Source organism: Mustela lutreola, chromosome 4, assembly GCF_030435805.1.
Source record: "Mustela lutreola isolate mMusLut2 chromosome 4, mMusLut2.pri, whole genome shotgun sequence".
NCBI classification, from domain to species: Eukaryota; Metazoa; Chordata; class Mammalia; order Carnivora; family Mustelidae; genus Mustela; species Mustela lutreola.
Genome location: NC_081293.1, coordinates 19,645,295 through 19,658,374, shown reverse-complemented (window position 1 = coordinate 19,658,374; position 13,080 = coordinate 19,645,295). Strand labels below are relative to the sequence as shown.

General features: G+C 37.2%; 1 protein-coding gene across 10 annotated transcripts in view; it reads left to right on the top strand.

Annotated features, from left to right (window-relative positions):
* ADD3 (adducin 3) overlaps positions 1–13,080 on the top strand; it is a 125,591-nt gene that overhangs the window by 72,849 nt on the left and 39,662 nt on the right. The window contains exon 1 of one of the 10 annotated variants that reach the window (XM_059173245.1): positions 322–464. The exons of the other annotated variants lie outside the window; for them this stretch is intronic. The gene's annotated coding sequence lies outside the window, so the exon portion shown is untranslated. Of the gene's footprint in view, positions 1–321; positions 465–13,080 lie in introns of those variants that run through there. 10 annotated transcript variants of the gene reach the window in all.

The following is a 13,080-nucleotide window of genomic DNA, read 5'->3' as shown; positions in this document are numbered from 1 at the left end:
GCAGAAGCTGCTGTTGCTAAACTTAGAAGTTGGCATGGCTGGACTTCCTTTTTAGTAGTGCACTTCCACCTCCCATTCTGCTGGTTGAGCTGGGTGATCTACCTTATATTTTATCTTTACTTTCTTCACAAAAAAGAAATGAGCCCATATTTTATTTCACAGCAGGAAAGCAGATCTTCAAACATGAACTTCCCTCCCCTCCCCCATTTCTTTAAGGAGGATTAACCAATTAGTTTTGACTCTGAGGCCCTGAAAATTGTTGTGGCAGTATTAACGTGCAGTCGCTGTCACTGAAGTCTGCTTTGGGTGTGTTGTTTCCCCCAGAGTGGGCTCCACCCTTGCTCTAACCGCACGGAGTGTGGATATCTCACTGTTTAAAACAAAGTTCATTTTTAGGGCAGCATTGCATCAGAATTGCCACACAAAAACCAGCTTAAGAAATTACAGCAACTTCAATTTTTTTTGTAAGTAATGGATTGTCTATTGTAAAACTGATAACGCACAGCTTAGGGGAAACATAGTTAAGATAGATGGCTAGTTTTGTGCTAGCTGCGAGTAATGTGCAGTGTTCTTCTTGGGAAGGAGCCTGTAGCTTTATCACTCAACTAAATTTTTTCCTGTTAGTTCACTTGTTTGCTTTTTTGTTTTTGTTCCTTAAACAGTTTACTGGACTGTTGTTTTTAATTGTTTGGGGGATGACAATGACTATTTAAACTAAGGAAAATACTGGTAGTTTCTCAAATGTGCTAATTACTTAACATAAAAATGTTTGAAGTAGTGTTTTGCACTGAATTTATTGGACCCATTAACAGCATAATCTGGCAATACTGTATTTCGAGACATCGTAGCATGAACTTTGTGTGTAAGAGTGGGTTCATTGAAATAAAAAAAGGCAACATCTAAAGAGCCTTTATTTCTGTTATAATGATGCTTTGTCCTGCTGCTGTTGGGTATTTGTCAGAAGAGTTGGGGAAGGCTGCAGCCCAAAGTTCTGTTCCATGCCTTGTCTGTGCCTCTGTGTTCCTCCAGAGTTTGTGACGTGAGTGGTAAGTTGAACTGTGGGAGAATTGAGTTATTCAGTGAGGTCCACATTCAGCAATTTTTTCTTTGCAAATGGATCTTTTTCCCCCCTCACATATTGGTTTTTTTTTAATAACTATGTTTTAAATGCCTGTGAAGTGTTTAGTTATGCACTGACCAGAGTAGACATGTTGAGAGAGAGGCTGTGCTCTGTGATCTCTTCTGTACTATTGTCTTCCTCTTGTGCATGTTCATCCTGTACCCTTGTGGAACAGACACACCCATTCAGTATAAGCAAGTTGAGCCACTTCAGTTGAAATCAAAGCTGAATGTTGAAAATGGCAGATTTTCATAAAGCTGGCAGGAGTGACAGTGTGTCATCCTTTTTGGACTTAGACTTGTGAGCATTTCCTTGTTTAGCTTCCTCTTTGAAACTTGGTAATAATTGTGTTTAGCCGTTTTCAAACATCACAAGGATGTAAGAATAAAGTGGATGCTTAGTACTATCAGATAAAAGCACTAGCCTGGGAATCAAGGCTATTACGTTGGACACTGGTTTCTTTACTTGTAAACTTGGAAATTTGGGTTAGCTGTCTAAGATCTTTTCCAGCTGAGAATACCCAAATTCTCTTTGTAAAGACACATGCCTATTCCAAAAATGCTAAAGGGGATGTATTGAAATTGAGGGGAAAAAATATTTAGATGTTAACCAAGAATCATTCTTTTAAAGGACATGAAAGCTAAAGCTTTACTTTAAATAAACTGTGTATATCAGAAATTTTAGAAGTTTACTCCTTGATTCTGTTCTGAAAAGAGTTCACTAATCATCACCTCAACAAGAAAATAAATTTTCAAGTTGTGTTTTGCATCCCTACCCAATATATAAACCACATACATGCCACTTAATTTCTGAAATAAGTTTCCCTTATGGCACAGAAAATACTCTGTTTTGGGTTCTTTTCCATTTTTAAAATGTTGGTTTCAATCTACTGAGCTAGATGATCTCTGCTGTCTTCTTTGAACTGTAGGAGAATACACTTACTCTTAGATGTTTTTATAGTTGCTCCAGAGAAAAACTTGCCAACCACTTTGTTGTTAAATACTGCAATCAGGAAATTTTCTAAATAGATTTTATTTGGAACTTTATAGAATGTTAGTAGTTCATACCTCCAGTAATACTCTTATTTAAAAAAAAAAAAAATCACTAAAAAATCTGAGGCGCCTGGGTGGCTTGCTTAGTTAAGTGTCTGACTCTTGATTTCAGCTCAGGTCTTGATCTCAAGGTTGTGAGATCGAGCCCTCATGTCAGGCTCACATGCTGGGCGTGGAGCCTGCTAAAGAATTTCTCCCTCTCCCTCTGCCACCCCTCTCTAAAATAAGTAAACAAATAAACAAACTGATTTTTTTCTTTTAATAATTATATAAGGAAAGAGGAGTGAATTTTTTTTCACCAAGCTCTATATAGCTGCCTTCAAATTTTATTCCAGTATACAAGATGTACGACAAAATGTCCCTTTCCAATCCTAATCCCTGAGCCTCAATCCCTAGGGGGCAGTTTCTTCTCTGTTTTTCAAAAAAATATCTATGAATGAGTGCACCATTTTTTTTTAAACCAAATTAAATTATACTGTGCACACTGTTGTGTATCTACCCCATTCTTCTTCTTCTTCTTCTTCTTTTTTAAATTATTTATTTATTTATTTGACAGACAGAGATCACAAGTAAGCAGAGAGGCAGGCAGAGAGAGAGAGGTGGAAGCAGGCTCCCTGCAGAGCAGAGAGCCCGATGCGGGGCTCGATCCCAGGACTCTGGGATCATGACCTGAGCTGAAGGCAGAGGCTTTAACCCACTGAGCCACCCAGGTGCCCCTCTACCCCATTCTTCTTCTTCTTCTTTTTTTTTTTTTTTAATTTTATTTATTTATTTGAGAGAGATCACAAGTAGGCAGAGAGGCTACCCCATTCTTCTTAATAGCTGTATATTACTTCAGTGTATGGATGGATGTACTATAATGTATTCATTCATCCTTTGATATCTGGATTATTTCCAAATTTTTCCTTTCTCCCCATCAGATATACTTAATCGGTCTTCTCTCCTATCTCCATTTTGGGGGCAGTACACAGGTGCTAAAAGGAGTAATAGTGCTGTGCAGACTCATCATTTTCTCCTCCTCTGGCTAGAAGGCCAAGGGTAGGCCTACTGACTCAGCCATTCATGAGTGAGTAAGAACTGCCCTGGGAGTCATTTTTCAGCAGGTTAATGAAATAACATTGGGTTCTAAGTCTGATAACTTGAGTGTAAGGTTGTGAGCAGGTCAGTTAACCTCCTTGATCTTCTGTTTTGCCACCTATAAAATGAGGTTAAAATAGATGAGTTTTAATGCCCTTTCCAACTGTAGTATCTATGTATTTTTTTGTTGAAGTATCTACGTAGATACATAGTAGATACGTAGTATCTGTGTATTTTTTTGTTGAAGCTGTCAATGACAGCTGTCCTGAAAGCAGAATGGTAAAGAACCTCATAGTTTGATTTGTATAATAACAACAAGGAAGATAAAAAGAGGGGTGCCTGGTTTGATTTAAGCTGTATAACGCAGTTTCTGTTATTTAAATTGAAAGCATCTTTTGTGTATATTGTGTGATGTGTAATTTATTTGACCTACCATTTGGGCTAAACTTTTTTAAATTATAAGACAGTAAAAAAGAAAAGTTGAATATTATATTTTATATAAACTCTACTTTTCTAGAAAGTCCATTTCAAAAGTATAAAACCATTCCAGAGAAAAGCAGATCCTTTTACCAAGCTGGAATTCTTGAGGAGAAGATTCTGAGTGAGGTGATGTTTGTTTTTAAAATGGATCCTTATAATTTTCAATGAATCCAGCCATTCAAGGCTAATCCTCCAGGCTTTGCAACTTGGCATCATCCCCCTTGTTTAAATTGTTTTCACATTCTAGTCCTCTAATCCATCTCCTTGTTTCATTGAATGCTAAAATTGATATTGCTTGACATAGCTAAAGTTGTCTGATTTGGTGCTGAGGAAGCAGCTTAGAGGTGAACTGTACACTATATCCTGCCAGCAAAGTTACCAAGTTACACAGCAAAGTTATAAAGTAACAGAAGCAGGAATTTTTGCTGCATCACACATGAGATGTTTAGGATTGCCTGTTTCACAATTTTATTCTTGCAGTTCTGTCAAATGACAGCTGTCCTGAAAGCAGAATGGTAAAGAACTTCATTGTTTGATTTGTATAATAACAACAAGGAAGGTAAAAAGAGGGGCGCCTGGGTGGCTCAGTGGGGTAAGCATCTGCCTTCTATCTCAGGGCATGATCTTACGATCCTGGGATCTAGCCGCGCATTGCATCATTGGGCTCTCTGCTCAGCAGGGGGCCTGCTCCCCCACCCCCACCCCACACCGCCTGCTTCTCTGTCTACTTGGGATCTCTCTCTCTGTCAAATAAATAAAATCTTTAAAAAAAAAAAAGATAAAAAGATATTTTCTCACCCTGGAGGTAGGGGAGTCTGTGTGTGTTCATATCCTGGTTTAGCCTATGTTCATGGCAGAAAACTTGATACACCTTGAATAAGTATGCTTCTCTAAAACCTGAGATGTTATTTATTAATCTCAGCAATGCTGCATGATTACTACCAGTATTCTGTGTTAAATTTCATATCAGTCATTTGAGAGATGGTTCAGTTTAGCAGAATGTATTGAGGACCATCTAGGAACCAAGCAGTGCATTAAACAGTGGAAGTACCTAAATGATAGAGACAGTCTCACTGGAATCTGTTAAAATGACAACTACTCTTATTGATAAAATTTTCTAATATTCACTGGTAAGAGGATTAGGGCAGAGAAAGTTCTTCAAATTTTGAGTCTGTGAAAATAGATAAAAGCAAGGTATATTTTAACTATTTAAAAAGGTTTTATTTTCTTGTTAGGACAGTGTCAGTTACTGTGGGGACACACTCTTCTGTGTGGATCCGCTCGTGACATCAGTTTTTCATGAATGAGATTCTAAATTGTGGTTGGATTAATTGAACCTTAATTTTTGCCTATTCACATGTATCTGACATATAAAAACTTGTTAAAATTATCGTACCTCATGTATTATGACTTAATCTTTTGCTTGTATGACACTAACCTTTGAAAATGGTCACAATATGTCTTGAGGACACATCCTGATATCTTCTTTGTCAAGTTACCTCATCCATTGTGACATTTATGACTAAGGAAATTCTCTGTAGTTAGAAATATACAGGATACTGCTGTCTACAGGATGTTGAACAGCTTTGTCTAAAACATTTGCAGTCATTTTAGAAAAACAATCCTAGGATAGCAAAATCAGTCCAATAGATTATGGTTTGAGCTGAGGCATAAATCCATTTTAAGAGTGTGTGAGAGTGTGTGTGTGTGTGTGTGTAAAAGAGACAGAGAAGAAAAAGTCGAATCATTACTCCATTATGCAATCCTAGAAGGGACTGCTATGTCTTCTTTGGAGCCCAGCTTTTGGCGGGGTTCCTGTGACACACAGTGGGAATTCACTTCCTAGCAGGAAACGTTGTTTTTCAATGTATTATCTTGTTGAGACAACCACAGTGAACAATAGGCTATTAATGTATTAGAACAACAAGTGTCATAACTAAGCCAATATTTGCTTTGTTTTGAGTGTTACCCTAAAAAAAAAACCTTTGGCCAGGCTTCAGAATACATTTGACCATCAGTAACTGCTGGGCATAAAGGTCATAACAGTTAAAAAGAACAAGGAAGAAAAAAATGTGTTAACAGCAGTGATGAACTTTTTGCAGATTTACTGCACAGGAAGTAAATCTGATGATTTAATTAACTAAATTAATTAAAGGTGGTTTCAAATACATCTTTCAGGTATGAAAAATGGCCACTTAAAGGTCTGTTGAGTTTGGAAGCTACACCAGGAATTTAATATTTAAAAAAAATATATAGGAGCCTCAAACTCAGGGTCTTCTAGGAAATATCATATGCTCTTATGACATACATCACATTCAATTTTGGATATTTGTATGTAAAATAATTTTATAATACTTCTTATTTGAGGCCTGTCTACTTTTTCAAAGCTGTTTCTTTCATAATGATTAGGAAGAAGGAAACTCCATTCAGGGGATGGGCGTTAATATCAAGTCACCACTACAATTATGTGATAGGAATATAATAAAACTTCAGAACTAGAAGGTAAACCTAGAAGTCATATGGTCAGACTGTCACCTCATTTTATACATAAAGCACTTCAGAACTTATGTTTTGTTTTAATTTTCCTTTACTGTCTTAACCCAAATTCTGTTTAACAGCCATTCTCAACAACTCTTAGATATTTATGTTTATCTTTCATGTTCGTTACCTTTCCAGGTAGTCATGTTTTAGTTCTTCTATGATAAAACTGGAAAGTCCTTAAAGGCAGGACCTAGATCTGTGTTCTCTCTTTCTTTATAGACTTTACCTAACAGCTGAATTAGTGTTTGCTGGTTGATAGGATCAGTAAGGTGTTTGTGTTTTTTTTTTTTAATTATTTTAAAATGACTTATTTGTACCACAACTTGTACCTAGTCTCAAAACCCAGGAGTATGTATAGATTTTTTTGAATTGCTCTTTTTATACCTTCACTCTTTTTTGTGATTACTTTTCAGTCAGCTTAAGATGTTTATTTTATATGCAGGTGAAATTCATTATCTCAACCATCTTCGGTACCTGGCCATTCTGAACAAACCATGATTAGCCCAGTTTTCAAGGGTTGCTCTAAATTCTCTGCCCTAGTTTATTCTAAGACAAGTAGAGAATGGGATATTATGATACAACAGCCCTACTTACCTCACTTAGTTTAATAAACCATTATTGCATAATCGTAAATGGACAGTAAAGAAAGGAAAAAGATGTTGACCCAATTACTGGGGCAGACAGACCTACTTAAATAATTTAAAGGGCAACACAGACTATGAAAAAGTGCTTTTCTTCAATACTGGGCAATACTGGTGGAGGGAAAGGGTGGTGGAGGAGATTGGGGAAGCCATCATGGAAGGAGTTGGCTTTTGAATAAGACCTCAAAGTATGGATTAAGATTTGGAGGGATGGAGATGAGAAGGAAGACAGTTCAAGTACGTGAGAAATAAGGTGAGCAAAGCATCAGTCAGGGAGATGGCTTTTGTTTGGGAGAGTCATCATTTTCCTCTAAGTCTATGAGGGATACACTCAGAAGTCTTTACCATACTATTTCAGGAATTTTAGAAACCCCCAGGCTGATTCCTAAGTGTTTTTTTAAAGGTAGGACTTCAAGGTGCTTGCTTGCTTTCCACGCCCCCCCCCCTTTGAGGGAAGGACTAAGAAAATGGTGTTTTGGGAAAATTATATGGTAGGTATCTTTGTGCTTCTCAGTTGTAACCGTGAACCCTAAGGGTTATAGTGTCCAAGTATAAGACCTGCTAGATGTTTAAAATAACACTTTCTGGCACTTTGCAACTCTGTGGAACTCTTCCTTGACAATAGAGATCAAATGTAGAAACAAAATAGTTAACACACTCTGGGGAGAGCTACTTAAGTTACTAAGCTCCATGAAGATTGCTTTTTATTTGACAATAAAGTATTTGATGTAGGCTTTAAGTCCAGCTAAATAGGCACTATAGAACTAAGCTGTGAGTCTAGTCTTTGTGAGCCTCACAAAAAAAAAAAAAAAAAAAAAAAAGAATCCTACTCCAAGCCTGAATTTAAAGTATAGCAAGCAATTTAAGTGAACCCTTCAGGCATGTGTGAGTAGGTACAAAAAGCTGAGTCATAAAATATATTCTCTCTAGTGAATTACTGTTGAAGCTTGAAAGTGCAGCATTCTCGTTATTTTTAAAAAGTAGTTAAATGGTTCTAAATTCTTATGAAGATACACACAAAAAAATCTGTTTTGTATGTTGTTAACTCTGAATGCATACCTACAAACTACTTAAAATGAAGAAATTGGAGCTTGAGACATTAGGTGACTTCTCTTTTGTAAAAGTTAACATTTAATGCATAGTAGCTTCTGAAATTAGTTTATTGCCAAAATGTTCAAAGGAATTTTTTTAATGTTTCTCTTTTAAATATTTTCTTACATTGGCAGATACTATCTACTTTCTATGTATCATATGCTACTCTAGATAATGTGAAGTCTCCAAGTAAATGGAGGGACACGTTGAGAAATCACATTCCTTTTGGGACCTGTTTCTTCATATGGAGAATTGAGGTGGTAGGCTAAGATGTAGTATCTTAAAGGTGTAGAGCATAATAGGACGTAAGTTCTAAAGATGTCATTCTTATTTTGGTTCTAATTAAGTAATATTAGGGAAGGGCAGTATATATTTCTTGGGACAGTTGATATTTGGGTTTTTAAATGTTTTGTCTCTCTGTTATCCTTACAAAGGTATTCTTCTTCCTTTAAAAATTCTGCACTTTTAATGTCTTTGTTCAACTTCCTCTGTAAATTAAATGATGAGTTAGTTTAATGCTTTTTCTTTTTCCCTGATTTTGACATTAGACTTTAGGTCTTCTTTCAGCTTTTCATTTTATTAAGACTTCAGGTTCCACCTGTGGTTTACAGACTTAAATTGTCTCTATCCTCTCCAGTCTCCTCTTTTGTCTCCATGTCAGAAAAGAATCTCATTCTCTTTCTCATATATGAATAAATTGTCATAAAAAATCAAAAGTATGCATACAGTTTCTAGGTTCTTATTCATACTAAGTGTACTTTTCAAGGCAAAATCTTACTTTATACTTGGTCAGAGCATAAACCTCTTTAAATGACAATAAATGACCAAGAGTTCTAGATGAAGTAATGGGGCATATAATAATCTAGAAATTAGATTCCAAAGAATTCACCTCACCCAGTGCTACCACCTCTTCCTAAAGCTTACAATTATAGTTTATATTACACTTGGTGGAAGATTTAATTTGGTGAATGACCAGGAAATTTTGCTCATTTATTATTGACTTAATAATCCCTGAGTGTCAGACCCTGTATGACATGTTTTCATGTTCAAGTAAACGTCATCATAAGAAAAATCTAATCTCTTTTGAAAATACTTATTTTGCCAAAGAGTTCACATTAGAGGTAGGGACTTAGATGGTGTTCACTTAGGTGGTTCATTTAGATTTGGGGACTGCGGTAGGGGAAGAGTTGGAAACATTTACCAAAGGATCTTAACAGGTATAAATTTGAAATGACTCAAAATTTTAAAACATCATTGGGGATTAGGGAAAAGAATGAGATGGTGGAAGGTAGAGTACAGTATAGCACAGTGGTTAAGAACAGAGGTTCTGGAGCCAGTCTCCTTGAATTTATATCTCAACTAACACAGGCTGTTGTGTGACCTTGGATAAGCAACTTCTCTGTGCTGTTGTTTCTGTCTGTAAAATGAGTATGGTGATAACATTTACCTTTCCAGAGTTATTATGGGGATTAAAAGTGTTAAAACATGCTATATTGTTTTTTTTAAGATTTATTTATTTATTTATTTGACAAACAGAGATCACAAGTAGGCAGAGAGGCAGGGAGAGAGAGGAAGGGAAGCAGGCTCCCTGCGGAACAGAGAGCCCGATGCGGGGCTTGATCCCAGGTTGCTGGGATCATGACCGGAGCCGAGGGCAGAGGCTTTAACCCACTGAGCCACCCAGGTGCCCCAAGACATGCTATATTCTTAAGACCATATTAGACAACATTAGAAGGTCAGGAAATGTTGACTATTTGCCATTAACCCTCTCTTCACATAAAAATATTTTCATCAAAAATGCATTTTAAAAAATTCTTAAGGAAATTCATAATTTCTTTAATGAAGATGCACACAAGCTTAATTACTAAAGATGGTATAAGGAATGGAGTTACAGTGACTGAAACATGCCTGACAAGAATTTGAAGTCTAGGGAGATCTTGAGAATCGTAACAACCGGCAACAGGGAAGAATCCAGGCGTGTGGACTGTCATTAAGAGGGAGGTTCAGCAGTTTAGTGTCAAACCCTGACACATGGGCAGAGCATTGGGACTGGATATTTTGGTAATTGGGAGAAGGCTAGATGGAGAATCAATACAATGTAACTCTGCATGGCATCAGAAATCCCCCATAAAGCCAAGGCGCGAGCTGTCAGGTGATCTCAGGGAACTATAGAAACTGATAGAAGGGTCTAAGACTCAGACCTGATGTATCACGTTCAGGTACAGACTTTCAGTTTTGAAAGTATTTGGAGTTATGTGACAGAGAAACAAGAAAGGGATTTAGGCTGCTTTATAGTGGGTGAAAGGGCTGAGAGACCAACAGAACTTGATCATTAAGAATTAGATAAAAGGGGGCGCCTGGGTGGCTCAGTGGGTTAAAGCCTCTGCCTTTGGCTCAGGTCGTGTTCTCAGGGTTCTCAGGGTTCTGGGATCGAGCCCCGCATCTGGCTCTCTGCTAGCAGGAAGCCTGCTTCCCCCTCCCTCTCTCTCTGCCTACTTGTGATCTCTGTCTGTCAAATAAATAAATAAATCTTAAAAAAAAAAAGAATTAGATAAAAGTATTGCTCTAGTAAAAGTCATACAACAGAGTAGAAGTAGCAGCAAGACTACCTTGATGTTGAGCTGCTTAACTGGTGTCTTACGGTTTTTCATAATCCTAGGGATCCAGGGCCCTGTGCCATGACATTGAAGCTGCAGGTGTGGGTTCAGTGGTCGCTAGTGTGGGAAGATGGGGAGATGGGCAGAACTCTGCATGTATGTATGCCAGGCAAGAACCTGCTAACCTGAGCAAGTGGCTTTTAAATCCATCCTTAGTTAAATGGAAAAATATTCCATCAGACTGTAATATGTTATAGTTTGATAATTGCTTTAACATTGTTGTAGTTACGATAGAAGTAGTAGAGCCCACTGCACTTTTGTGGGTAGCATTCATTGTGAATCTTCATGGAGTTTTACAAAGAAATTTCTGTTCAGCTTTTGATAGGACAAGAACATTTATATCTTCTTGGCTTCAGATTTTCTTGGAAACATTGTTTCTCAGTCTAAAATTGTAGCTTGCAGAAGTTGTGCCACTGTGGAATATATTTACCTTGCATTGCCCTTACTTATGTCAGTGATGTCTGTTATTTCTAAAGAGCCAACTATGATTCTGCAAAGGTGTGCTGTCTGTCCACATAGTTATCTACATTGTTGTGATGGTAAAATGCCTCATAAAAAGTCAGTATTAGCAGGATGGAAATTCCATTGGAACAGCATGTGTATGTGTTTCCTAGAACTACTTAAAAAAAGTGCCACAAAACAAGTGGCTGGAAACAACAGAAATTTATTCTTTTATAGTTTTGAGGCCAGAAGCCCCAAAATCAGGGTGTCAGCAAGGTTGGTTTCTTGTGGGGGATCTGAGGGAAACCTGCATTATGTCTCCTCTTCTGGTGGCATCAGTCCTTGGAGTTCCTTGGCTTGTGGCAGCATCATTTTTTATCTCTGCTTCCTTCATCACATAGTTTTTTCCCCGTGTGTGTCTGTGTCCACATCTCTCTCAGTTTTATAAGACACTAGTCATTGGGTTTAGGACCTGCCCTAATCCAGTATGACTTCATCTTAACTTGATTACAAATTAAGGCCCTATTTTCAAACAAGGTCACATTCTGAAGTAATTACATGAATTTTTTGGTGCTAGTGGGGGGGGGCACTCCAACCCAATACAGTATTGTAAAATTGAACTCTAGATCTTAAGAATGATTCGTTTGAAAAAGCTAGTTTCACAAAAATAGGCTTTTTTGTTTTGTTTTTTACAAAAGCAGATTTCTGGGGTTGGTGAACATCTCTTTTCATGGACTGCCACTTAAAACAATGATCACATTTCTAGAACGGCAGGTTCTGACCAAGTATTTTTCAAGTACTGTTACCTATGCTTAATAAATTTCATTTTCATGGTTCACTGTTAGACTTTCCATAGAAAGAAAACAGATGGGATTGTGATGATCTTGAAATCCTCCTTACTAGCCAAAATCTGAAGGTGGGAACTCCTTCAAATCAGACTTCCTTGCAGTGACAATGTATTGAGTTACCTACAGCTTTTGGATTGGCTTTTACAGCTGTATTTTATATGTTATAACCATAGAAGCCAAAATTCTTTAGCTGGAATACCTGAAATAGTAGCTCAGAATGAACTCTTGGGACTAACTCATACCCTGTGTTCTTTAACTATTTATATATTTTTTTTCCTTCAATTTTTACAATGAAGAGCTTTACCTTTTATATGTTGTGTGTGCCCTATGAGGCCCCCTCCTGTTTCTTACTGGTCACAGTGACCCCATTAGGAATGAACCATTGGAAGTATCGTCCACAGTAACAAATCCATTTTCTAAACTAGACTTTTGGTTGATTGTTTAATTTTACAAACTCAACTCATTTTTAGTAATGAACTTTGTAGGATTGTTTGCATTTCTTCAGACTGAGGAACACAGAATCCTTGAGAAATAAGTAGATGTAAGATTGGAATTTGGGGGGAGTTAAGGTTTTCATATTACTTTTATTCTGATACTCATTTTGGAAAGTTTTCCTGAGGTTTCTAGATAGATGTACAGTATTGGGTAAGAGTGAATTTGACCTCAAACATTGTTCTCAAGAAAGTGTCAAAAGCAAGGGCTTTACATTTTTCAAGCTCAGTGCTGTGCATATAGACAGACTTTAGTTTATGAAGTGTGTGAGTTGATGTTTTTTTTATTTTTTTAAATGATTTTATTTATTTATTTGAGAGAGAGAGAGAGCGAGAGCAAGAGCATGAGAGGAGAGAGGTCAGAGGGAGAAGCGGACTCCCTGCTCCCGATGCGGACTCGATCCCAGGACTCCAGGATCACAACCCGAGCCGAAGGCAGTCACTTAACCAACTGAGCCACCCAGGCGCCCTGGTGTTTCTTAAAAACAAAAACAAAAACTTTTTGCCCAGAAGGACTACCATGTAGTAGAGAGCAAAAGATTTAAGGCTATCTCCAGAAATTGAGAGCAATGAATCTTTTTTAAAAATCACAATCTCCACTGATTCCACTTTTTTAAAAGCTCTCATTTATCATGAGCTG